Raw genomic sequence first — 26,017 nt, forward strand, 5'->3', positions numbered from 1 at the left:
GTGAAATTCTCCGCCACTGAAAGCAGTTGAAATCAAAGCATTTGAATACTTTCAAGAAAGAGTTAGATATAGTTCTGAGGGCTAAAGGGATCAAAGGGCATGGTGAAAAGGAGGAACCATTATCATTTGAATGGCAGACCAGTCTTGTAGGGCTAAATGGCCTGCTCACGCAGTTATTTTATATGTAACTAAACTCAATGACTAGTAATGGACAGTGTTGCTGACATGGCTTTCAAGTGACATTTATATAGCAATAACTTCTTCAAAAGTGCTTAGTTCCCAACTAACTCGAAACATTACTGGGGTCTCTGGATTAAGTCGAGCAATAATACGACTAAGCCATCACCTCCCCTTCCAATGTTATTGAAGAATTCCAGCGCTTCCAGCATTTTCCCTTTGACTTTAACTCAGTCTGGCCAAGTGAATTCAGATCCAGCTTCTGCATCTCCATGGATTTAGCAACCCAGTCAGTCTGGGTGTAGATCGCAAGTCTCTCCTAGACCTGGTTTTTAATCCTTTTTAAAGTATTATGTACTCTTTAAGTCTGAAGCTTCAAATCAAGGTTTAGAGTTTGTGATTTATAAACAAGCGTCTCTCTCATTCTCTCTTGTATCATGTCCCTGAGCTCTTCCAGTCCTTACTTATGCTGCCCCATTTGCTTATCATAGAACCTATTCAGCCCTTCACCATGACCACAGCTGACCATCCAACTCTGCCCTGTTCCAACTTTCTCCCACATGCATTGATCTCTTTAACCCTAAGAACTATACCTAACTCCTTTTTGAAAACAATCATTCGCAGTTAATTACAATATAACTCATGGGAACTGGAGCATGTAGAACATAGAAGAGTATAGCAAAGGAAAAGGCTGGCCCAACAGGACTGTGTTAACCATAATGCCATTCTAAATGAGTCCCATCTGTCTGTACATGGTCCCTATCCCTCTATTCCCTGCCTGTTCACGTGCCTATCCAAATGCCCCTTAAATGTTATGTGTTAGAATCATGAGGAATTGTGTGGGTTATTTTATCCTTGCATACTGGCAAGACTGGTATGATTTTCCCAAACCCAGATACTCGATGTCACTTCAGAAGGTTAAGGGTCAGTCACTTTGCCGGGGTCTAAAATGACCTATAAGGCAGGTTGGGTGAGGAGGACAGATTTCCTTCCCTAAAGCAGATTATTGAACCTGATGAGTTTGACACAATCAGCAATAGCTACATGATTACCATTAGGTTAGCTTCTAATTCCAGATTTCACCATCTGCCATGGTTGGATTTGAACCCATGCCCTCAGAAGAGAAAATGCGAGAGAAACTCAGCAGTTCTGGCAGTATCTGTGGAGAGAGAAGCAGAGTTAACTTTTTGTGCCTCTGGGCACCATCGCAAGCTGTTCCACTCACTCCTCCTTCCTTGCTGTCTGCAGTATATAAAACATTCATCATTTTCCAGCTCCTTTCAGCTCTGAGGAAGATTCAAAGTGTTAACTTTATTTTTCCTCTGTCTACAGATGCTGCATGGTCGCTCAGTGGTTAACACTGCTACCTCACAGTGCCAGGTACCTGGTTTCAATTACCGCCTTGGGTGACTGCCTGTGTGGAGTTTGCACATTCTCCCTTTGCCTGTGCAAGTTTCCTCCGGTTTCCTCCCACAATCCAAAAGTCAGGTGAATTAGTCATGCTAAATTGCCCATAGTTTTAGGTGTATTAGTCAGAGGTAAATATAGGGCAGGGTGGGTTGCTCTTCAGAGGGTCAATGTGGACTTGATGGGCTGAAGGACCTGTTTCCATACTGTAGGTAATCTAAGCAAAGACCTGCTGAATCTACCCACAATTTTCTGCTTTTATTTCAGATTTCCAGCATCCACAGGTTTTTTTGTCTTTTGATTTGGGTGGCACGGTGGCTCACGGCTGCCTCACAGTGCCAGGACGCAGGTTCAATTCCGCCCTCAGGCAACCGTCTGTGTGGAGTTTGCATGCTCTCCCCGTGTCTGTGGGGGTTTCCTCCAGTTTCCTCCCACAGTCCAAAGGTGTGCAGGTTAGATGGATCGGCTATGGGAAACTTGGGATAACGGGATAAGGGAAGAGGGCTGAATCTGGGTGGGATGGTCTTTGAAGGGTCAGTGCAAATGCAATGGGCTGAATGGCCTCTTTCTACACTTATGGGGATTCTATGACCCCAGAATATTAGTCAGGGGTTCCAGATCTCTAATCTAGTGGCATTACTACTAACCACCTCCTCCCTGATCCAGCTTAATGAGTGGCTTTCCTGTTATGAAACATTTATGAAAATCCATTCTCGAAAATGTTTTTAAACAAATTGTTTTCTATTCAGATGTGTTCTGGGCTCTGTCAAATTCTGAGAGGAAGACTAATGATGAGCATTGAAAGCACTCTTTAAATTACTCTTTCCATGCTTTAATAGAGCAAATTTCTCTGCTGTTCTGTGTACAGCCCATCCATCTGTATCTGTATCCTATGTGGCATGTTGATCCATAGACTAATGGCTCAGTCTTATCATCAGACGCAGAAAGTGAGAGAGCAACCTTCAAGATTCAATTTTGCTGCAGTTAGCTTGTTTCCATCAATGCAATTGAGCCATTATAAGTTGGTATGGAGTTGACAATTATTGGATGCAAAAACATGACCTTCCCAACTTGTAGTACAACACTGGTATTTGTGTGAACATAATGCTTGTGAGGTAACACTGCAGTTCTGAAAGAGTTAATGTAGCATTGAAATCTATCCAATCAGATAATAGAACACAGTTTTTGGGATGGAGAACCTAGATAATTTATTACAAGCTCGCAATGAGGATAGAAAAGTCACATCCGGCTCCTGGTAGTTTGAATTATTTCTAGACACTTTCTTAATCAATCTGTTGTGACACAAAAACAGAAATTTCTGGAAAAACTCAGCAGGTCTGGCAGCACCTGTGGGAGAAATCCGAGTTAACGTTTTGAATTCAGTGGCACTTCCTCAGAACCGTTATGACACACATCTGGAGCAGGTGGGACTTGAGCCTTGGTCTTCTGGCCCATATGTAGGGATGCTGCGACTGCATCACTCCCCTGAAGTCATCGTGTCAAACCAGTTAATATAACATTTGCAATATATTGCCTCAGCTTATTGAGCTAAGTGCTTCTTCTTGTTAAGAGTCAATGTGGAGGAGCCGGTGTTGGACTGGGGTGTACAAAGTTAAAAATCACTCTACACCAGGTTATAGTCCAAAAGATTTAGTTGGAAGTACAAAGCTTTCGGATCACTGCTCCTACATCAGGTAGTTACCTGACAAAGAAGCAGCGCTCCGAAAGCTTGTACTTCCAAATGTGATTTTTAACTTTGTCCACCCCCCTCATCCAACACCGGCACCTCCACATCATTTTTGACTTAGTGAGGCTCAACACTAGTCTATCCTCTACTCCTGATAATTCGACACAGGAGTAGGGAAATTGAGTGATGAGATGGGCAAGAGAGTAATTCTAATTCACCGTATTCTGCAAGATGTTGGTACAAATCCCATCTTGGTTGATCGTTTATCTATTGTTCCTTCTGCATATGGCAGATCCGGAATCGCAAGGGTGATGCCAAAGGTAGTTTGCGAGGGCATGTTGCAGAGATTTAGTTTTGCTAAAGTGCCTGCACAGTGGCTGTATACTCCACTACCATTTGTTTATTATTTAAAACGGTAGGAATAGGATTGGTGGCTGCACTCAACCTCAACTACCCAGAGCCCTCAGCGCAAGTAGTGTCCCAGCTTGGTACAAAACTGAAGGGAGACCATTCCATTTGGAGCAGCGTAACATGTACCTCCTGGATTTATCATAATATTGTATTTTAGGCACACTTCTAATGCACTATTCCATGTTAAATCTTTATTGCACTAGCAAAAACTTGCCACAGAAATCCATTGCACAAAGCCATTACTCCCTTCAAAGGGGACCAGGCTCATAAAAGGGAAATTCTGCTCGGGGGGTGTCGGGGGTTAAGACATGTTCTTGCTTCACTGTCAAAGAAGCATTGCCCTTCATCTGACCTATGGTGTACAAACAGCGAGCAGAAAAAATGTTCCATTCGTAGCACAAATGTCTCTCACTTTGATTGGCACAACAAAACCTCCCCCTCCCCCATTTCCAATAAAAAGAACACTAAACAAAAACATTTGTGCCATTGCAGAGATTGAAGCTGTGAGTGTCAACTGGGAAATGTTCCATTCTGTCACAAAGTCATAGCATTGATAGGGGTGACTCAGAATGTATAATTCATGCCCTGTTTGAGCTCCAGTTATTCCCATTGATGCCCTTCATGGGAGAAAGTGAGAATTTCAAACCAGATTTGTTAGAAAAGTAGGACGTCAGAAAGGAACCCAAGACAAAAAGCATCTACAAAAGGAAACGAATGAGATGGTTGCTAATAACTTGTCCTTGTTCCTATGCTAGAAGCATGTGGAGGCAGGCCATTCAGCCTATCAAGTCCACAACAACCCTTAAAGAGAAATCCTCCCCCTGCACCCTACACTTTTCTCAAGACCAATCCACCTAACCTGCACATCCATGGACACTATGCACAATTTAGCATAGCCAATCCACCCAACCTGCACATCTTTGGATTGCAGGAGGAAGCCAGTGGACCCAGAGAAAGCCCATGGAGACACAAGGAGAATGTGCAAACTCCACACAGCGGCTGGAATTGATCCCAGATCCTTGCAACTGTAAGGCAGCAGTGCTAACCACTTAGCCACTATGCTGCCCCCTAGCGTGAGGGGAGGGCAGAAAAGAATAATCAAGGCCATTAAACTTGCTGTGCAAGGGCAAAGTCCATTGCGTGGGATCTTCGATGACACAGGACAATGTTATTCTGGTTCAGGGGCACAGATAACAGAGAGACTTCCTCCTCTACAGAGTTACAAGCATAATGTTAATTAAAACTCATTCTTACTCCAAACATTCTACTTAAACAAGCTCCCAGGAGCACATTCCAAGTCTCTGGACATCTTCATGGTTTTATTACAATACCACATCATTGCAAATTGTTTAGTTGCTTTTATTAAAACATTTATGGAAAGATGCCTGAGAGAATTATCCAGTCTTCTTCCGTGGAACTGGGTGGGAGAGCAAATACAATAAACGATCAGACACAAGGCAGGCCAAGATTGCAGACTTGTTCCATGAAGTGGCAAATTAATCGCAAGAAATTTAACTCCATCACTGGTGACAAAGCCTGCTTCTGCACACACCCATGGGGGCTTTGTGATGGAGGTCAAAAACCAGCAATGCTGAAATGGAAACTTACAGCTGAACAGTGAATCCAAGAAATGAAGGAGGAAGCTAAAAATAAAGGAACTGGCAGAACAATGTCTATTGTCTCCCTGAGCCGAGCTTTCACTCTCTCTAACTCTCCTTCTTCCTTGTTTTTTTTCAATAGCCTTACCTTTGATGGCGTGCACTCAGGGAGTCCTAAGTGCTCTGGCATGATGGACTTTTATGTAAACATTGTAATCTGGACAGAACCAAATGGCCAACTCTTTTTTGTTTGTTTCATTGTATTTGGAGCTATGGTAGAGTAATGGTAGAGGCTACATCAACAAGCTGAAAATGTGTTGCTGGGAAAGCGCATCAGGCCAGGCAGCATCCAAGGAACAGGAAATTCGACGTTTCGGACATAAGCCCTTCATCTGATCTCCAGCATCTGCAGACCTCACTTTCTCCTCGGCTCTGATCTCCATCATCTGCAGACCTCACTTTCTCCGCTACATCAACAAGGCCAACCATGGTCAGAAGTGACGGCCGAGTGATATTTTCGCTAGTCTGTTAATCCAGAGACCCAATGAATGTTCCAGGGACCTGGGTTCAAATCCCACCATGGCAGATGATGGAATTTGAATTCAATAATTTGGAAATGATGACCATGAGTCCAGTGTTGGAAAAACCCATCTAGTTCACTAATGCCCCTTGAGGAAGGAAACCGTTATCCTTACTTGGTCTGGTCTAAAGTGACTCCAGAAGCATAGCAATGCGGTTTACACTTAACTGCCCACTGGGCCATTAAGGATGGGCAATAAATGCTGGCTTAGCCATCAATTCCCTTGTCTCATGAATGAATTTTTTAAAAAGGCAGTTGTCCCAGGCTTACCACCTATCAATGGCACATGCTAGAATCATTTACAGGCTGATACTCAGCCTCTCTGGTCACATCATGTGTTGGCTTCCCATGGCTATCAAATCCCAGAGTGGGATTCGGACCTTGAGCATCTGGCTTAGAGACAGAGATACTAACTACTGAACAGTAGCATCTCTGTATGCCAGAGTGCCAGTGGACTCAGAGATGTGATTGGCTTGCCATCCCATCATTGAATCTGTTGATTAAACCTTTGGAAAGCATTTCTGAGCCTCTCACTTGAGTGAACAGCTTCTTCATCTTACATCTTCAGCTGTGCCTCAATGGTCATGTAACTTAAGAAAAGTGCAGTACATTTAAATATCAGAGAGGATGATGGTAAAATGGCACTTGTTGGACTTAGGCTCAATCTACCAACTTATTTTCTTCTATGTGTGAGCCCAGTCCTGCGTGTTCTTTAAATAAAGCAATATTCAATCTTACACTTTTAGTTTTATTCTATCAGTAAGTGGATAAAGTATACAGAGCTCTGGGTCTAAACCTTTCTGTCCCTGACAAACTACTAAGTAAGTCAGTTCACAAAGAACAAAGACTTATTCCTGCCCCTGACCCAGTCTTTTATACCATACAAAACATCATATAATCATTGAAGTAAGATTGTCCCCTAATTGGCTGTTGTTCTGACTCCATTCCCCACCTCCTCGCATTCCCGGATGTCCGATCCCACGTGACCCTCCTTTGTCTCTGTAAAGGAGCACCACGCAGCCTCCTTTTGGGCATGAAACAGCAGACTCGCACACTTCCGGGGCGCGAAACGGCCGATCACGTGATCTCCCGGCACTCTTCCAGAGCGTGAAACAGGGAGACCACGTGACCGCAACCGTGCCTCGGAGCATCACGTGATCATCCTCTGTGCACACATCAGAGGACCACGTGACCTCCGAACGCCGAGGACACGCCCACTCGCTATCTACAATTCATTCTACCGGTAAGCCATACATATCTTTACACACTGTATGTTGGAGCAGGTCGTAGAGCGACACAGCATCAAACAGTCCCTTTGGTCCAACCATGCTGAACATAATTCCAAACTAAACTAGTGCCACCTGACTATTCCCAGCCCATATCCCTCCAAACTTTTCCTATTAATGTATCTATCCATGTGTCTTATAAATGCTGTAACTGTACCTACATCCATCACTTCATCAGGATGTTCGTTCCACACTTGAACTACCCTCTGTGTAAAAAATTTGCCTCTTATGTCCTCTTTAAACCTCTCTCCTCTCACCTTAAAGATGTGCCCACTTGTCTTGAAACTCCCCATCTTAGGGACAAGACAACTACCATTAACCCCCTCATTATTTTATAAACTTCTCTCAAGTCACCTCTCAATCTCCTACGCTCCAGTGAAAAAAGTCCCAGCCTAAGCTGAAGCCTCAATTTTAAACATACCCACCCTGTGGAATTGGTGTGGGGAGGGAAAAGGTCAACTACTATTCATAACACTTACTAGTGGCAAAGAGAAGGAACCTTTCAGTACCAGAAACATATTGGTTAAAAAACCTTGCTGGTTTAATCACAGGAATCCATTGGCTGTACAATGGAAAGGTTTCAAGGTTGTAATTTGTCTGCTTACAAGTTTTTTTTTACAGTGCCAAACTGTGAAGGCATCATCGGCTAAACATCTGGGAAGCAATTTACATTTTCCGAACTGATTTATACATTGAGCAGACAACCAGCTAACATAAATAAATTCAGACTTTGCTGACAGCAATAGTGACAGTCACAGATGGGACTCGGTGTGGCTGGATCCCTCAATGCGCAGTTACCAGTGTAATATGAGGGCATGCCAAGCTTCGAACATAATCTATGATAATGAAAAGTTACAATTTGAAATTGTCAGAAAGCGTTACTCTCCTTGAACGTCTCATGTTGAATCTCCCTTCAGGCAACCCAGCAACTGATTTTAAGATCCTGCTGCTTAAAGATAATAGGAACCCAGGAGAGGCAGCAGATGTCTCTCTCTCTCTCTATCTCTCTCTCTCTCTCTCTCTGTCTCTCTCGCATTCTTTCTCTCTACCTCATTTTTTTTTGTCAGATTGGCACTGCAATTTTTTTTTAACTCGAAAAGTGACTAGATACAAGTGTTTTCCACCCAGAGGTCTAACAGGTAATTCAGCTGAAACTGGGAATCTTTTCTGGCTGTCACAGGTAGCACCCCACACTCCCCCAGTTTGATGGTAAGGTGTTCAACCAACACTTGGAAATAACAGGGAGAAACATCAGCAGGTATTTCCGTCAAGGATCTGGAAAGCTTACCCACTCTGCCTTGTGGCCGTGTGCACCATGTGTTTTTCTCTCATCTGGCTCGTGTAGTATTGGGTGTCTCTAAGAGGCTGCAACCTCCAGGCAGTTGTCACTTCTCTTCCAAGTCAAGGGAAGACAAAGTGGAATGATGCAGAAGGTGGTACTCAGATTTTCCATGCAGTGTTGGTTCATGTAGCCCGTGAATAAGTTGGTCACACATTGGTCACCCTGAGTTGTCAGGTTTGCCTTTCATAAGAATTGAAGAAATAAGGAACAGGAGGAAGCCATTTGTCCCCTCAGGCCTGCTCTGCCAATCATGGTTAATCCAACATTCCTCACGTCCACTTTCCTGCCCTCTCTCTGTACCCCTCAATTCCCATGCTTTGCAAGAATCTATCTACAGGGCCAGGTGAATCTCATTGAGTCCAAAGGTATGCAGGTTAGGTAAACTGGCCTTGTTAAATTGCCCATAGTGTTAGGTGCATTAGGCAGGGGTATATAGGGGGAATGGGTCTGGGTGGGTTACTCTTCAAAGGGTCGGTGCGGACTTATTGGGCCGAAGGGCCTATTTCCACACTGTAAGGAATCTAATCTAATCTAATCAAATCCCTGATTGAGGAGGGTTAACCTCAGGGAGAACTGGCTGACAGATATAAACAGAAGATTCAGATGGTCTCTTTAGTCTAAGGATGCCACTTTTACCTAGTTATTATCGGGACTAAGGAGGGGTCACCGAACTCAAAACATGGACTCTGCTTTCTCTCCCTTTTCCCTCCCACAGCAGCTGTAGGGTTCCTTGTCCTTTGCTACTCATTCCACCAGCTTCCACATCCAGAGGAACTTCAGACACCATTTCTGGCATGATCAGGGAGATGCCACCACCAAACACATATTTCCAACCTCTCCCCCACCTTTTCTGTCTCATTTTCCACAAGGGCCGTTCCCTCTGAGACACCCTGGTCCACTTCTCCTTCACTCCCAAAACTCCTCTGATGGCACCTTCCCTTGTAATCGCAATGGTGTAACATCTGCCCAGTTACCTCCTCCTTCCTCACTATCCAGGGGTCCAAACACACCCTCCAGTTGAAGCAGCACTTTAGGTGCACTTTCCACAATCTAGTCGACTGCATTTACTGCAGCGGGGGGAAATGAAGGGCAGACTGGGTAACCACTTCGCAGAACGCCCACGTTCTGTCCACAAAAATGACCCTGAGCTTCCAATTGTTTGTCACTTTAACACACCACCTTGGTCACCATCTCTGTCTCAGGCTTGCTGCAGTGCCCCAGTGAAGCTCAGCACAAGTTGGAAGAACAGCATTTCATTTTCCATTTGAGGACCCTACAGCCTGCTGGACTCAATACTGAGTTCAATAATTTTAGGGCTTGAACTCTTCTATGTCCCAGCCCCCAACCCCACACACCAGCCATTATGATCACCTAGTCTGCTGTCAGCCACGAACAGTCTCCATTAACAGCTATTCACCCTCCTAGGCTGATCATTATCAAGTCCTTTGTCTGTCCAACTCTTCTTCTCTCTTTGGGGTCAATCCAACCTGTTGTTTATCCCCTCCCACACCCTCTCTTCTTGCATAAAACCAACTTTTTCTGAGCTACCATCAGTTCTGAGGTAGGGTCACCAACCCTGCAACGTTAACTCCCGATTTCTCATCACAGATGCTGCCAGACCTGCTGAGCTTTTCCAGCCATTTCTGTTTTTGTTACTCTGTAAGGGTCAGTTAGCTCACCTGTCTGGCTGACTAGTGAGTAACAGCGTGGGTGTAATTCCCGCACTACTGAGGTTACCATGGAGCTCCTTCTCCAGCTCACCTATGGTTTTTTTTTTAGATTAGATTACTTACAGTGTGGAAACAGGCCCTTCGGCCCAACAAGTCCACACCGACCCGCCGAAGCGCAACCCACCCATACCCCTACCCCTACATATACCCCTTACCTAACACTATGGGCAATTTAGCATGGCCAATTCACCTGACCCGCACATCTTTGGACTGTGGGAGGAAACCGGAGCACCCGGAGGAAACCCACGCAGACACGGGGAGAACGTGCAAACTCCACACAGTCAGTCGCCTGAGGTGGGAATTGAACCCAGGTCCCTGGCGCTGTGAGGCAGCAGTGCTAACCACTGTGCCACCGTGCCGCCTTCAGGTGTGGTGACCTTCAGGTTAAATCACTGACAGTTGTCTCTCTCTGATAAGAGATCAGCCTTATGGTCTCCCAGGGCTAGGATGACTTTAGTCAGAGTATTGTGGGAGGGCTGCACTGCTTATCAAGTGAGATGTTGAAGTGAGACCCTCTCAGGTTGATATCAATCAGTCCAAGCAGCTCTGAAGAAACGTCATACTACACTCAAACCATTAAATTCTATTCCTCTCTCTCTCTTTGCAAGTGCTGCCAGACCTGCTGAGTTTCTCTAGCTTTCTCTATTTTTTTTTCGGATTATCAGCGCTTTTCCTTTTACATTATTGCAAACCTCTTTGTTTTCTCTGTAACTGGAGTTTTAAAGCACAAGATGCAGAACAGCAAAGACTATTTAAACAGCTGCACAGGAAGAATAAACCAGCAGAACTTTCATCCCTTCACCCCCTGCACGTGTTATCCCTGTAAACCAGCTTGCTGGAAAGTGATTGGGAGGTGTCCTATTTCCTGATGCCAATTCTTTTTGGGTTAAACATGACAGGTTTCTTTTCTGCTTTCGATGCAGTCAGGCATCTGTGCCTCTTCTGTCGGAGTCAGTGGGAGAATGTCTTGGTTCTGAGGGATGCAGCAGTGTCAGATTCTCCCCCAAGGATCTGCTCAAGGTGATCACAAGTAAACAGCAGTCACTCTGAATGCCATGGACAGAGTACAGTCCATCTGGTAACAATGTGCAATGAAGTTTAATAACCCCACCAGGTCACTCGAGGTAGACAAATCTTCCATTACCTTCGATACAAACACTTAGAACCCAAACTGATGTCAAACTGAATGCAAATGTCTATCAGAATTATTTTTCTCACTGAGAGCTGAATTTGAAATCAAAGCACAAGTGCTAACAGTAGTAATTCCTCTTTTAATGGGCATAACAGTAAGCGCAGTCGAGTCTATCCTGTCCTGACACAAACTTAGTGCTCATCTCAGGAAACATGGAACTTCCCACTGGGTACAACGTTGGCTGTAAGTGCAGAGAACCAAGACATATATTGCACAGCACATTGGTTAGGCCACTTCTGGAGAAATGTATCCAGTTCTCATTGTCCTGCTAGAGAAAGGATATCGTTAGAGAGGGCGGAGAAAAGACTTATTAGGATATTACTGGGAGGGTTTGAGTCATAAGGAGAGACAGGATAGTCTGGGATATTTTTCCTTGGAATGGAGGAGGTTCAGGAGTGACCTTATCAAGTTTTATAAGATCGTGAGGGACATAGGTAGGTGAACAGCAAAGTGCAAACCTAGAGGGCATAGGTTAAGGTGAGTAGGGGCATAGTTAAAAGCGACCAGAAGGGTAATGTTTTCACGCAGGGCAAGTATGGAATGATTTGCCACAGGAAGTGGTCGAAGCAGGTACAATTACAGCATCTAAAAGACATTTGGACAGGTACATTGATTAGGAAAGCTTTAGAAGGATACTGGCCAAAATGCAGGCACATGAGACTAGTTCAGTTTCGGGATCTGGGTCAGCATGGACAAGTTGGACCGAAGGATCTGTTTTCATATTGCATGATTCTCTGATTCCAGAATTCATGAGGCTAAAGAAATGCAACTGATGGAGCCCGCAGCATCGAGCCACGTACATGATAATGTTTTTCGTTCTGTCTCGACGTTTTGAATTGGTGATTTACTGAGTTTGCGGTGCTGTCCTTTACTTAACCCATGTTTTCTCCAAGACAGAGTGAAGGAGCCTTTAGCCGGGATGGAAAGAGAGAAAATGACTGTACGCTTTCACTTCCCTTGTTGATTGACACTTCTTTTTTGCTCTATATCTCAACAGCAAACTAGCTGGAATTAATGACCCTCAACGCAGCCAAGGCTGGCGCTTTTAGTTTAATGTTTGTATTTGAGAGCATGGCAGCAGAAGGTAAATTCATTTGTCCCTCTACCTACAGTATGCAAACATGATTGATTCTTTGGAACTTGAAGGAATGGTGCTGGGATTTGTTTGTCTGAACTGCTGTAAGGCAGTGACACACAGACTGCTGTCTCCTGAATGATCATGTGAAAAATTAGGGTCAATGTGTAGATGTGCAGACATTCATTAGATCACGATAAATTAATGCTGAAATATGAGAAGTGAAAGATCTTAGCTTTTATACATAGTCAGATCAGTCCCATACATCCAAATTTTTAATCAGTTGCCATCTGATATTTAAAGTTTTAGAGTCATAGAGTTGTACTGCACAGAAACAGACCCCACAGTCCAATTCGTCCATGGTGATATCTCAAACCAATTTAGTCCCATTTGCCAGCCTTTGGCCCATATCCCTCACTTTTGGAATACAGCATTCAATTCTGGTCTCACTCCTATAGGAAGGATGTTGTGAAACTTGAAAGGGTGCAGAAAAGATTTATAAGGATGTTGCCAGGCTTGGAGGGTTTGAGCTATAGGGAGAGGCTGAATAGGCTGGGGCTGTTTTCCCAGAAGAGTCGGAGGATTGAAAGTGATAAGGGTTTTTGACAAGAACACGTAGAGATAGTTTGTATCCACTGACAAGGGGTGGAGGGGTCAACAACTCAAAGGATATAGGTTTGTATAATATTGACAAAAGAAATACCAGAGGGAGATAGCATTTTTCTTTGGTTTAAAATGTACGCCTTGGGTTGGTGGTGATAGAAGAGTTAATTGGATAAATTATTAACAAGCAAAGGGCACTGGATATTGGGAAAGGAACAAGGGCATGGGACTAATTAGATAGCTCTTTCAAAGATGGGCCAAATGGCAACCTTCTATGCAGTATTTCCAGATTTCCCACAAGACTATCTTACTTTTATTGGTCAGTGCATTGAGTATAAGAGTTGGGAGGTCATGTTGCGGCTGTGCAGGACATTGGTTAGGCCACTTTTGGAATACTGCATTCAATTCTAGTCTCCTGCTATAAGAGAGATGTTGTTAAGCTTTAATGGGTGCAGATGAGATTTACAAGAATGTTGTCAAGGCTGAAGGGTTTGAGCTATAGGGAGAGGCTGAATAGGTTGGGGCTGTTTTCTCTGGAGGTGCGGAAGCTGAGGGGTGACCTTATAGAGATTTATAAAATCATGAGGGGCATTGGTAGAGCTCTTTTCCCTGGAAGTCCAAAACTAGAGGGCATAGGTTTAAGGTGAGAGGTGAAAGATTTAAAAGGGTCCTAAGGGTGCATGTATGGAATGAGCTGCCAGAGGAAGTGGTGGAGGCTGGTACAATTACAACATTTAAAAGGCGTTTGGATGGATATATGAATAGGAAGGGTTCAGAGGGATATGGACCAAATGCTGGCAAATGGGACTAAATTAGTTTGAGATATCACTATGGACGAGTTGGACTTTGAGGTCGGTTCTTGTGCTGTACAACTCTATGACTCTATAATTCGAAATATGGGACGGCAATTGGTTAAAATTATGGGACTGATCCCTCATTCCTCTCTGCTCTAAGCTTAATTCATGTTTCCCCAGCCTTTCAAATTAGATTGGCCGAGAGCAATCACTGGTCTTTGTGTCTGCATTACCTCAACAAAATTATTGCCTTAGACATAGCCATCATCATTTGCTAGGATGATCCCTGCTACAGGGGGGATTGTCTTTATGAACAAAAGCTAAACAGGTTGGATCTCTACTCGCTGGAGTTTAGAAGAATGAGAGGTGATTCCATTAAACATTTGGGATTCTTAAGGACCCTGACAGGGTAAATGCTAAATGGGGATTTCCCTTCATAGGAGAGTTTAGGACCAGGAGACCTCTCTCAGAATAAAGGACAACAATTTAAGACTGAGGTGAGCAGGAATTTCTTCTCTCAGAGTCTTTGGAGTTCCTTGCCACAGGGAGCTGTGGGGCAGAAGTCCTTGTGTATACCTAAGGCCACGACAGAGAGATTATTGATCAGTTGGGGAATCAAGGGTTACGGGGAGAGGGCAGGAAAGTCAGATCACCCGTAATCCTTTTGAAGGCTGAAGCAAGCTCGAAGGATCAAATGGCCCACTCCTGTTTCTATTTGTTATGGTCTTATGGGACAGGTTCAGAGAGAGAGCCAAGCAGGCTAAGATAAAAGGTAGGGAGGAGGGACTAGGGGGAGGGGCGATGGAGGTGGGATAGGTGGAAGGAGGTCAAGGTGAGGGTGATAGGCCGGAGTGGGGTGGGGGCGGAGAGGTCAGGAAGAGGATTGCAATCCTCTTCCAGACCTCTCCGCCCCCCCCCCACACCGGCCTATCACCCTCACCTTGACCTCCTTCCACCTATCCCACCTCCATCGCCCCTCCCCCTAGTCCCTCCTCCCTACCTTTTATCTTAGCCTGCTTGGCTCTCTCTCTCATTCCTGATGAAGGGCTTATGCTCGAAACGTCGAATTCTCTATTCCTGAGATGCTGCCTGGCCTGCTGTGCTTTGACCAGCAACACATTTGCAGCTGTGATCTCCAGCATCTGCAGACCTCATTTTTTACTGGGACAGGTTCAGTTTACTTCATGCAGAAATGATGCACAAATGAATCATGCTGATTGTTGGAAAAACTTTCTCAATCTACTGTATCAGTTAGCTCCCCTTTCTTGTTTGCATTCCTGCAGTGCCCTTCCCCATTGAAACCATGGGGAGCTACATAGAGTACATAGATTATAGAACATAGAATATTACAGTGCAGTACAGGCCCTTCGGCCCATGATGTTGCACTGGCCTGTGAAACCAATCTAAAGCCCTTCTATTCTATCTTCGCCCATATGTCTATCCAATGACCATTTAAATACCTTTAAAGTTGGTGAGTCTACTACTGTTGCAGGCAGAGCATTCCATGCCCCAATACTCTCTGAGTAAAGAAACTACCTCTGATATCTGCATTATAACTATCACCCCTCAATTTAAAGCTATGCCCCCTCGTACTAGCCATCACCATCCCAGGAAAAGGCTCTGAACATCCACCCTATCTAACCCTCTGATTATCTTATATGTCTCAATTAAGTCACCTCTCAACCTGCTCTCTGACATAAACAGCTTCCAGTCCCTCACCCTTTCCTCGTGAGACCTTCCCTCCATACCAGGCAACATCCTAGTAAATCTCCTCTGCACCCTTTCTAAAGCTTCCACATCCTTCCTATAATGTGGCGACCAGAACTGCACGCAATACTCCAAGTGCGGCTGCACAACAGTTTTGTACAGCTGCAGCATGACCTTATAGTTCCGAAACTGAATGCTCTGACTAAAAAAAATCATGTACATCTTCTTAACAACCCTATCAACCTGGGTGGCAACTTTTAAGGATCTACCTCCATAGACACCAGCAACTCTCTGCTCTTCTACACTACCAAAAATCTTACCCTTAGCCCAGTATTCTGCATTCCTGTTGCTCCTGAATCACCTCATACTTTTCTGCTTTAAACTCCATTTTCCCCAGCTCTGCATCTTATCTATATCCCACATAACCTGCTACATCCTTCTGCACTATCCACAACTCTACTGACCTCAGTAACATCTGCAAATTAGCTAACCCATCCTTCTATGCCCTCATCCAGGTCATTTGTAAAAATGGCAAACAACAGTGAACCCAAAAGAGATCCTTGCAGTACACGACTATTAACTGAACTCCAGGATGAACATTTCTAATAAACCACTATCCTCTGTCTTCTTTCAGCTAGCCAATTTCTGATCAAAACGGCCAAATCATCCTCAATCCCATGCCTCCGTATTTTGTACAATAGCTACTGTGGGGAACCTTATCAAACGCCTTCCTGAAATCCATATGCACCACATCAACTGCTTTACCCTCATCCACCTGTTTGGTCACCTTCTTAAAAAACTCAATAAGTTTCCAAAAGGCCTACCCTTCACAAAATGGTGTTGATTATCCCTAATCAACCTATTCCTTTCTTGGTTATTATAAATCTATCCCTTACCTAACACTTTACCCAAAACTGAAGTAAGGCTCACTGGTCTTTAATTACCAGGGCTGTCTCTACTCCCCTTTTTGAACAAGGGAACAAGATTTACTATCATCCTGACTTCTGACACTATTCCTGTAGCCATTGATGACATAAGAATCAAAGCCAAAGGCTCTGCAATCTCCTCCATGGATTCCTAGAGAATCCTAGGATAAATCCCATCTGGCAGGGGGCATATCTATTTTTTACACTTTCCAGCCTTACTAACATCTCCTCCTCATGAACCTCAATCCCAGGAAGTTCATTCCACACACGAGCCACCCTCTGTGTAATAAATTCCCCTGCATAGTTTTATTTTTAATCTTTCTCGTCTCATATTAAAAATATGCCCCAGTCTTAAAATCCCTCATGCTAAAAAAAGACAATTGTTAGATTAGATTACTTACAGTGTGGAAACAGGCCCTTCGACCCAACAAGTCCATACTGACCCGCAACCCACCCATACCCCTAACCTAACACTACAGGCAATTTAGCATGGCCAATTCACCTGACCCACACCTTTTTGGACTGTGGAAGGAAACCAGAGCACCCGGAGAACGTGCAAACTCCACACAGTCAGTCGCCTGAGTCGGGAATTGAACCCGGGTCTCAGGCGCTGTGAGACAGCAGTGCTAACCACTGTGCCACCATGCCGCTGACTTTTGTAAGCATACCACTAACTCTAACCATGCCTCTCATTAATTAATAAACTGCTATAAAGTCATCTCTCAACCTCCTATGCAGTAGTGAAAAAGTCCCAGTCTATCGAGCTTTTCTTTATAACTCAAGCCCTCCATATCCAACAACATCCTGGTAAATCTCTTCTGAACTCTCTCCAGTTTAATAATATCCTTCCTATAACTGGGTGACCAAAAGTGGACACAGTATTCTTTGGACTGTGGGAAGAAACCAGAGCATCCAGAGGATACCCTGCAGACACAGGGGGAATGTACAAACTCCACATCGGCAGTCACCAGGAGCTGGAATCAAAGCCAGGCCCTTGGCTGTGAGGTGACAGTGCTAACCACTGAGTCACCTATCTGTGAAAGGTGCCCTGTTCCTTTTCACCCTTCTTTCAAACTCCCAAGAGCCATTGACTTTGTCGGGCATCAGTCACCCTATCCTCTATCCATGATGTACACACTTATCCTCAGTCAGTTGATAATGGCTGAATATATACAAGAAAGACATTGCATTTATTTTTTTTAGCTCTTTATTATGAATGCTGCAAATATCAGTCCTGTTCAAACATTTCTTCAGTAGGGTGCATTCATAAAATATGTGATAAGAAATAAGACACTTGACAGCCTTCATTATACAGAAATGTAAATTTTGAGTTTTTCACCTGACACTTTTGATAACACTATCTGCATACATTATACAGGCCTATATCAATTATCTACCCAGAATTATTTTTTTCCAATCTTGTCAGAAAACATAGAAAAAGATAATAATGGATTAGAACTGGCAGTACAATATCATTGCTAGTTTGGCAGTGTTGTCAAACCTTTATATTAGGTACTCTGTTATTTTGCTTAATACACTTGCATCTAAGTGAGCTTAATTTTGTAACGTGGAGTGGTAAGTGAACTTGATGCTCCTTCTTGGTAACAGAGACCATGCTTTGTTTTTTTTTCACTCCTCCAGTGACTGCACTAAAATAACAACAACTTTTGTTCAGATATTTTTTCACATGTAAAAATGTCCCAATGTGCTTCGGAGAAAGGTAACCCATAATAAGCAAGAGGAGATATGAAGACATGGCCAAAACATTTTGCTAAAGAAGCGGGGTTTAAATTCAAAGGAAAAAGAACACTACAGCATAGGAACAACCCTTTGGCCCTATAAGCCTGTGTTGTCACATTTTGCCCTTCCATACTCAAACTGTCTTCACTTACAGGATCCATATCCCTCTATTCCCTTCCGGTTCATGTATTCATCCAGGTACTTTCTGAATGCTGCTAATGTGTCTGCTCTCACCACCTCCTCTGGCAATGCGTTCCAGGCACTCACCACCCTTTATGTGAAAAACATGTCTCACATATCTCTTTTCAACTACACCCCCCACCCTCCCAAAGCCACACCTTGAACCTGTGTCCCTGAGTGATTGACCTCTCCACCCTGGGAAAAAAGCCTCATTATTTCCACTCTATCCATGCCATTCACAACCCTATAAACTTTTATCAGGTCGCCCCTCCTGTGTTCCAGTGAAAACAAACTCAATCATACAACCTTTCTTCATAGCTAAAGTCCCCCATATCAGACAACATCCTGGTAAATCTTTTCTGTACCCTTTTCAAAGCATTTTCACACCCTTGTGGTAATATTCAAGTAAAATAAAGGAGTTTCCAGCACCTTGAGCTCAGGTGACTAAAGACACAATTACCAAGAGTAACGAATATTACTCACCGAGTGTATTTTCTACAGTGTGGTTGGTATGTGAAATTCAACTCTGAGTGGAGTGATGGAGCCAATAATCTCAAATGAAATGGGTAGACACCGAGTTAAGGCTCCAAGGCATTTATAGGAAGGGGACTGGGTACACATTGTTGAGTCAGGTCTGTCTCTCAAATCCATTGGTCATGAAGACATCACATGAGGACTTTTCTCTGACCTGACAGAAGCTGCATATCCTACACTAGGCACTGGATAAAAAGTATTCATGTAAGCCTTGGGTGAACATACAATGGCTTTAAGGGTGGCACGGTGGCACAGTGGCTAGCACTGCTCCCTCACAGTGCCAGAGACCCAGGTTCAATTCCCGCCTCAGGCAACTGCCTGTGTGGAGTTTGCACATTCTCCCCATGTCTGCGTGGGTTTCCTCTGGGTGCTTAGGTTTCCTCCCACAGTCCAAAAATGTGCAGGTTAGGTGAATTGGCTGGGCTAAATTGTCCATAGTGTTAGGGGAAGGGGTAAATGTAGGGGAATGGGTCTGGGTGAGTTGCTCTTCAGAGGGTTGGTGTGGACTTGTTGGGCTGAAGGTCCTGCTTCCACACTGTAAGTAATCTAATTTAATCAAGAGATGTATTTCATCTTGGTTTATTTTGAGGAGAGGTTGTAAACAGAGGTAAAGGGCTGTCTGTTGAAAGTCAATAAAGTAAACAGCTTGGGAGGTGTTGGGTTTTTTTTTCATATCACAACAATGGAAGCAGACTGAATGGCTGGGGCAAGCTTCCACAGAACCAGGATTTTTAGTTTGTTTTAGTTTGTCTGTAGCAGTTGTTGCTGTGGTGTTGAAGATGTGGAAGCAACTTTCTCTCTATTTCTCAGTTACAGCTATTTCCTAACGCTGGAGTTGCATGTGAGAAAATCTGTTTTACAGAATGTGCCTTTTGCCAAGGGTGTGTTTATGGGATGTTACTATATTGGAACAGTTGCTGTTTAGTCATGAAATAATCTATTATTCTGTTAAATTTTCCAGTCAACTTAAGGTATTCTCATTTCTTCTTTCTTTTGTTGTACTTAAACTGTATTGTACGATTAATGTGTATTTTGCTTCAAGACTGTAGTTTGACCAATTCAGTTGCATCCAGAATGCAATGCCTAGCACTTGCCTTTACAATTAAAAAAAGGTTAGGGTCTAGGCTAACTTCTTCATATATTTTGAGAGGGCTTGGTCTCATCCATAATACTTGTCTCTTCCACCTTCGATGATAAATAGTCAAAACTATCTGGATCATTTGGACATTGCTGACTGTCAGAATACTATCATCATTTCTGCTCTCCCAGCCTTGGGAAAGATGTTGTGAAACTTGAAAGGGTTCAGAAAAGATTTACAAGGATGTTGCCAAGGTTGGAGAGTTTGAGCTATAGGGAGAGGCTGAATAGACTAGGGCTGTTTTCTCTGGAGCATTGGAGACTGATTTCAGAGAGGTTTCTAAAATCATGAGGGACATGGATAGGGTGAATAGTTAAGGCCCTTTCCCCAGGGTAGGGAAGTCCAAGTCTAGAGGGTGTAGGATTACGGTGAGAGGGGAAAGACTTAAAAGGGGCCTAGGGGGTAATGTTTTCACACAGAGGGCGGGGTGTGTATAGAATGTGCAGTCAGAGGAAGTGGTGGAGGCTGGTATAATTACTGCACTTAAAAGGCATCTGGGTGGGTAAATGATTTTGAATGCGGGCCAAATGCTGGCAAATTGGACTAGACTAATTTAGGATATCTGGTAGGAATGGATGAGTTAGACCGAAGGCTCTGTTTCCTTGCTGGACAGCTCTATGACTCTATGACTGTTGCTCTTTGCTGCTTTGATTGATTCATGTAGCCAAAATAAAATTCCAGTTCAGGTGGGAGATGCAGCCCTTTAAAAGCTGCCCAGCTCTGAGTTTTCACTCCAACCCATTGCTGATCACAGTGTTCTCTGCACTTGTGAAAACAGCACAGTGCCCACATTATAATAACATGCCCTGGCTCAATCTGGTGAAGTTTGCCATTCACTTCAAGAAAGTGCTGTTTAATGTAAATGCCTTGGTCTCCATTGCATTCTTATTACGATCAGTGACCTCTGCCAATAATTTTCATCTCTCATAGATTTTATTTCACTTCTTCTCTAACATCCTGGCCACAAACTGAAGGACGACAATTGTAATGAAAATAAAGTACTGCAGATGCTGGAAACTGAAATAAAAACACAAAGTGGTCAATCCTGGGATGGAATGTGGAGAAATTGATAAATTGTAATACTGGAAAAGGCACAGCAGGTCAGGCAGCATCTGAGGAACAAGACAGTCGACATGTTGCACCTGATGGAGAGTTATGCCCAAAATGTTGACTCGCTTGCTCCTCAGATGCTGCCTGACCTGCTATGTCTTTTCCAGCATCACACTTTATCAACTCTGACTCTTCAGCATCTGCGGTCCTCACTATTTCCTGGCAAAGAGAGAGACTGGATTCGATAGAACTATATTGACTGGGGTTTAGATGAGGGGAGATGTTATAGAAGCCCATGAAATATTAACAGGACTAGACAGAGTAAATACAGGAAGGATGTTCCCAATGACTGGGGAGTTAAGAACCAGGGGTTCACAGGCTGAGGATACGGGGTAGGCCATTTAGAACTGAGTGAGGAGAAATTTCTTCGCCCAGAGAGTGGGAAGCCTGTGGAATTCTCTGCCACAGAAAGCAGATAAGGACAAAACATTGAGCATTTTCCAGGAGGTAGGTACAGGTCTTAGAGCTAAAGGGGTCAAAGGGGAGAAAGTGGGAATGCAGTACAGTGTTGGATGATCAGCCATGGTAATCTTGAATGGTGGAGTAGGCTCAAAGGGCCTACTCCTGCTCCTACTTTCTTTGTTTCTCAGCACATCTGGCAGTCTCTTGGACAGTAAAAGAGAGTAAATGGTTCAGGTATAACATGAATCTTCTTGAGGGATGAAGAGTTCATATTTTGAAACTCTTCTGAAGAAGTGTCATATTTAATCCAAAATGCGAATTCTGTGTCTCTCTCCTCAGATGCTGCCAGACTTGCTGAGTTTCTCCTGCACATTGTTTTTATTATGGGGTGTCTAATTTTGCGTCTAATTTTTTAAGTCAGCCTTGAAAGCACATTTTTTGAAATGCGTTTATTCAATTTGCAGCACATACTAGTTTCTCTTTAAAATGGAAAAATGGATTACGTTCATGTGCCCTATGTTGTGAACTCTGACTTAAATGATGTTGGTCTGATGATGTGGTTTTCCTCGCCATCCTAGGGTAGCTGTCATTTTGAGTCGAGCGTTGGAGTGATGGAGTTGTGTTAGTCCTGAACTAAATGAGTTGGGCACGTCAGTCGATGCCTTTCTGCTCATTGTTGGGGTTTTTGCATTTGATGAATAGGTTCTACCTCTCTTTGTCTTCAGTAATCTAATGCGATGCTACTCAACCTGCCCATACAATATCTCCTCTAAATTCTTAGCAGGATCTTTTGCAGAAGGAAGATCTTGCACAGCTACCACCAAGGGGAGAATGGGCTTCAACCTGTGACAACAGTTGATTCCCACCCAGGTTCGTTACGGGGAAATTTATGAGGAACTGCTGTTGCTTCTAATCATCTGTTACTTCCGATCATTCCTTACAAATATTCAGCCACAAAGACAGCGTGTGTTGAGTAATTTATTATTCCAGTACAGTTCTCACTAACTCTTAAAATTTACATTTATTGCTTGCTATTCTCTGAAGTCATATCACTCTGGGAATCACTTATTCACATGAATATTAATTGCACTGATTATAAACTCCATGCAGATGCTATCAGCATGTCAGCACTTCATATATTCCAATAATTCCATAATTCTCAGAAAGGTAATTCCCATAGAGTTGATACAGCTTCCGAATGTGGTCTTAATATTAAAAGCAGAGGGAATGACTCCTCATATTTGCACAGTGGGTTGCAATCCACTTGTTTGGTGACTCCATTTATGCTCTGACCTCCATTGCGACTTAATGTCTGTGTGATGACTGTCTCTTTATACAGACTTCCTTCTGCTATTGTTGCTGCCTTTGTTTCCTTCGGATGCTCCTCACCATGGTTGAAGGAACTGATTGATTACTGTCCTGTCTGGCACCCTCTCTGCATTTGCCTGAGGTTTCGTCATAGCCCTAGAGTGATCACCATTATCACCTTATCCTACAAACATCCTGATCGTCTACTTGCACTTTCCTTCCACCATTCCTTCTGACCTTTCCTTCTAATTGGCTTCAGCTCTCTCAGGAGCCTGTTGAAAGTGCCACACTTCATTTATTTCAGTCTCTTTTCTGCTACATTCACAATTGTTATTCTTAATCTCCTTCCTCTTTTATTTCACATTGCAGCTATTCCATATTGCAATTTTTAACTGACCGCACTTCAGAACTACCGAACGAAGTGGAAGGAATAAGGATTGGGCATTCACTACTAAAAGAGAATTGATTCGTGCAAGAGAGATTGGCAGTGTATAGCACCTTTGAAAAGTGCACCATGTCCCATGGTGTGGCTGTGATTCTGTGGGGGTAGCTCCGCTCACGTGGCTGGGTGACTCATTTGCCAAAGTTGAACAATGCTAACATTGTGAGTTCAATTTCCACACCAGCTGAGGTTACTATGAAGAACTCTCCTTCTCAACTCTCCCCTCACCTATGATGTGGTGACCCTGAGGTTAAACCCACTGTCAGCCAGAGAAATGTATGACACAGAAACAGATCCTTCAGTCCAACTTGCCCATGCAGACCAGCTATCCTAAATTAATCTCGCCCCAATTTGCCAGCCGGTAGCCCATATGCCTCTAAACCCTTCCTATCCAGATGCCTTTTAAATTGTACCAGCCTCCAACGCTTCCTCTTGCAGCTCATTCCACACACGTACCACCCTCTGCGTGAAAAAGTGATCCCTTTTAAATTTCTCCCCTTTCACCTTAAACCTATGCCTTCTAGGTTTGGACTGCCTACCCTGGGGAAGGGACCTTGACTATTCACCCTATCCATGCCCCTTATTATGTTATAAACTTCTATAAGGTCACCCCTCAACTTCCGACACCCCAAAGAAAATAGCGTTGGTCTCATCTCCCTCTAACAAGAGAGCAAATTGATATTGTAATGTACAAAGCACAGTAAACTCCAGCAAACAGTAATGCAATAACGTCCAGCTAATCTCTTTTACTGATATGCGTTGCAGAATAAATATTTGCAGAACATCAGGGATTTTCTTTAAAATAGTCTGGTGGGATCCTTTCTGTCTGCTTGAGAGGACAGATGGGTCCTTGATTTACGTGTCTTCTAAAGGCCAGCCCCTCTGTCAGTGCAGCATTCCCTCAGTACTGGAGCAAGGCTTGAATCCATCACCTTGTACTTCAGTGACAGGAGTGCTGCCAGCTGAGTTACAGCCAAAAGTTAATGAGCCTGCTCAAATTTTTTTGAAAAAATGTATATTGAGAAAATTCTGCCCTATCTTCTGATTTGGATGCTGCTCAATAGTCTTTAACACAAAATGATACAGCATAGAACGAGGCTATTTGGCCCATTGTCCTTGTGCCACCTCCTTGAAAGGTTAGTTGGCCTTATTCCCACAACCCATTAATTGTAGCTGGCACTGTACATTCCTCAATGTGTACCATTTCACATTCCTTTGTACATTTCGCTGACAAGACAAGCTCTTTGATGCCTGTGCGACCCCAGTAATTTGACAGGACAGGAGTTGGGAAGCTTAATTCACTGGACAGCTACAGAGTGATGCCAATGCAGGTTCAATTCCTGCACCAGCTGAGGACACCCACGCCGGTCCATCATTCTCAATATCACTCCCCTCACCCCCTGCCTCACCTGAGTACACGCCACCAGTTGCCTGTATCACTAATGAGACAGCAGGAATATGGTGCCTTTACTTTTACTTGCATGGAAGGTTGACGGATTTTACCCCTGACACACTGAACTTCATGAATTGTGCATGAAATATGGAGTCAATGAGATAATGTGCAAAGGCTGAGTTGATAGATGTATCATCAATTCCTGAATAGTTGCTACCTACAATTTCTGGGCTCCCTGTTCTTTTTTGGACAGGAAATGTTTACAGTATCGGTATTACTGATTAAGCTGAGTTTCTATTATCCCTCTGTTGTGTTGGTTATGCCACCATTGCCCCTGAAATCTAAAGAGCACATTGAAAAGGGAGTCACTTATGGTTACTGCTGGAATTAGGAGATTGCTTTCCCTGATTATCTCTTTGCTTATTGTGTTACAGGATATATATGCAGAGTAGGCCATTCAGCCCCTCCAGCCTTTTCCACCACTCAACTAGGTCTTGGCTGATTTTCTACCTAACCACCATATTTCTGCACTGTCGGTATGTCCATCGATATCTTTAATATGTAGACACCTAGCAATTTCCACCTTGAATATACTCAATGACCCTGGTCTCTGAAGCCCTCCAGGGTAGAAAACTCCAAAGATGCATCATCTTCAAAGGGAAGAAATTCCTCCTCATCTCACCTGCATTTATCTGCGACTGCACTCCCAACTCCAACAGCTCCCTCTCTCCAGTGGCAAACAGGAGGAGTTTCTCTTCAATGTCGTAGTGTCCAGTTTGAAGTCTTTTGCCCATTATTGAGTCATCTGGAGATACCAGGATTCTCAAGGGGAACATTCATGGGAAAAGGAGAGATTGTATACCAGTATAAAACAATGTAATGGAATAGGAATCATTACAGTCTGGAGTATGGAGAGAATTGAAACAATTTCTCACTTAAGGAGAATGCGGAACAACAATGATCTAATCCAAGGAAATCGTAAGCATTCTGCCGTAGAACATGGAGCATTACAGTGTAGTACAGGCCCTTCAGCCCTAGATGTTGCATCGACCAGTGAAACTGATGTGAAGCCCATCTAACCTACACTATTCCATTATCATCCATATATTTATCCAATGACCATTTAAATGCCCTTAAAATTGGTGAGTCTACTACCCTTGCAGCAGGACATTCCACACCCTTACTACTCTCTACTCTTTCTACTTTATTTATATTTGCCGTAAGAAAGACAAGGGGCTAATATCATTTAGCACTA

The sequence above is a fragment of the Hemiscyllium ocellatum genome, chromosome 42, assembly GCF_020745735.1.
Source record: "Hemiscyllium ocellatum isolate sHemOce1 chromosome 42, sHemOce1.pat.X.cur, whole genome shotgun sequence".
Taxonomy (NCBI): Eukaryota; Metazoa; Chordata; class Chondrichthyes; order Orectolobiformes; family Hemiscylliidae; genus Hemiscyllium; species Hemiscyllium ocellatum.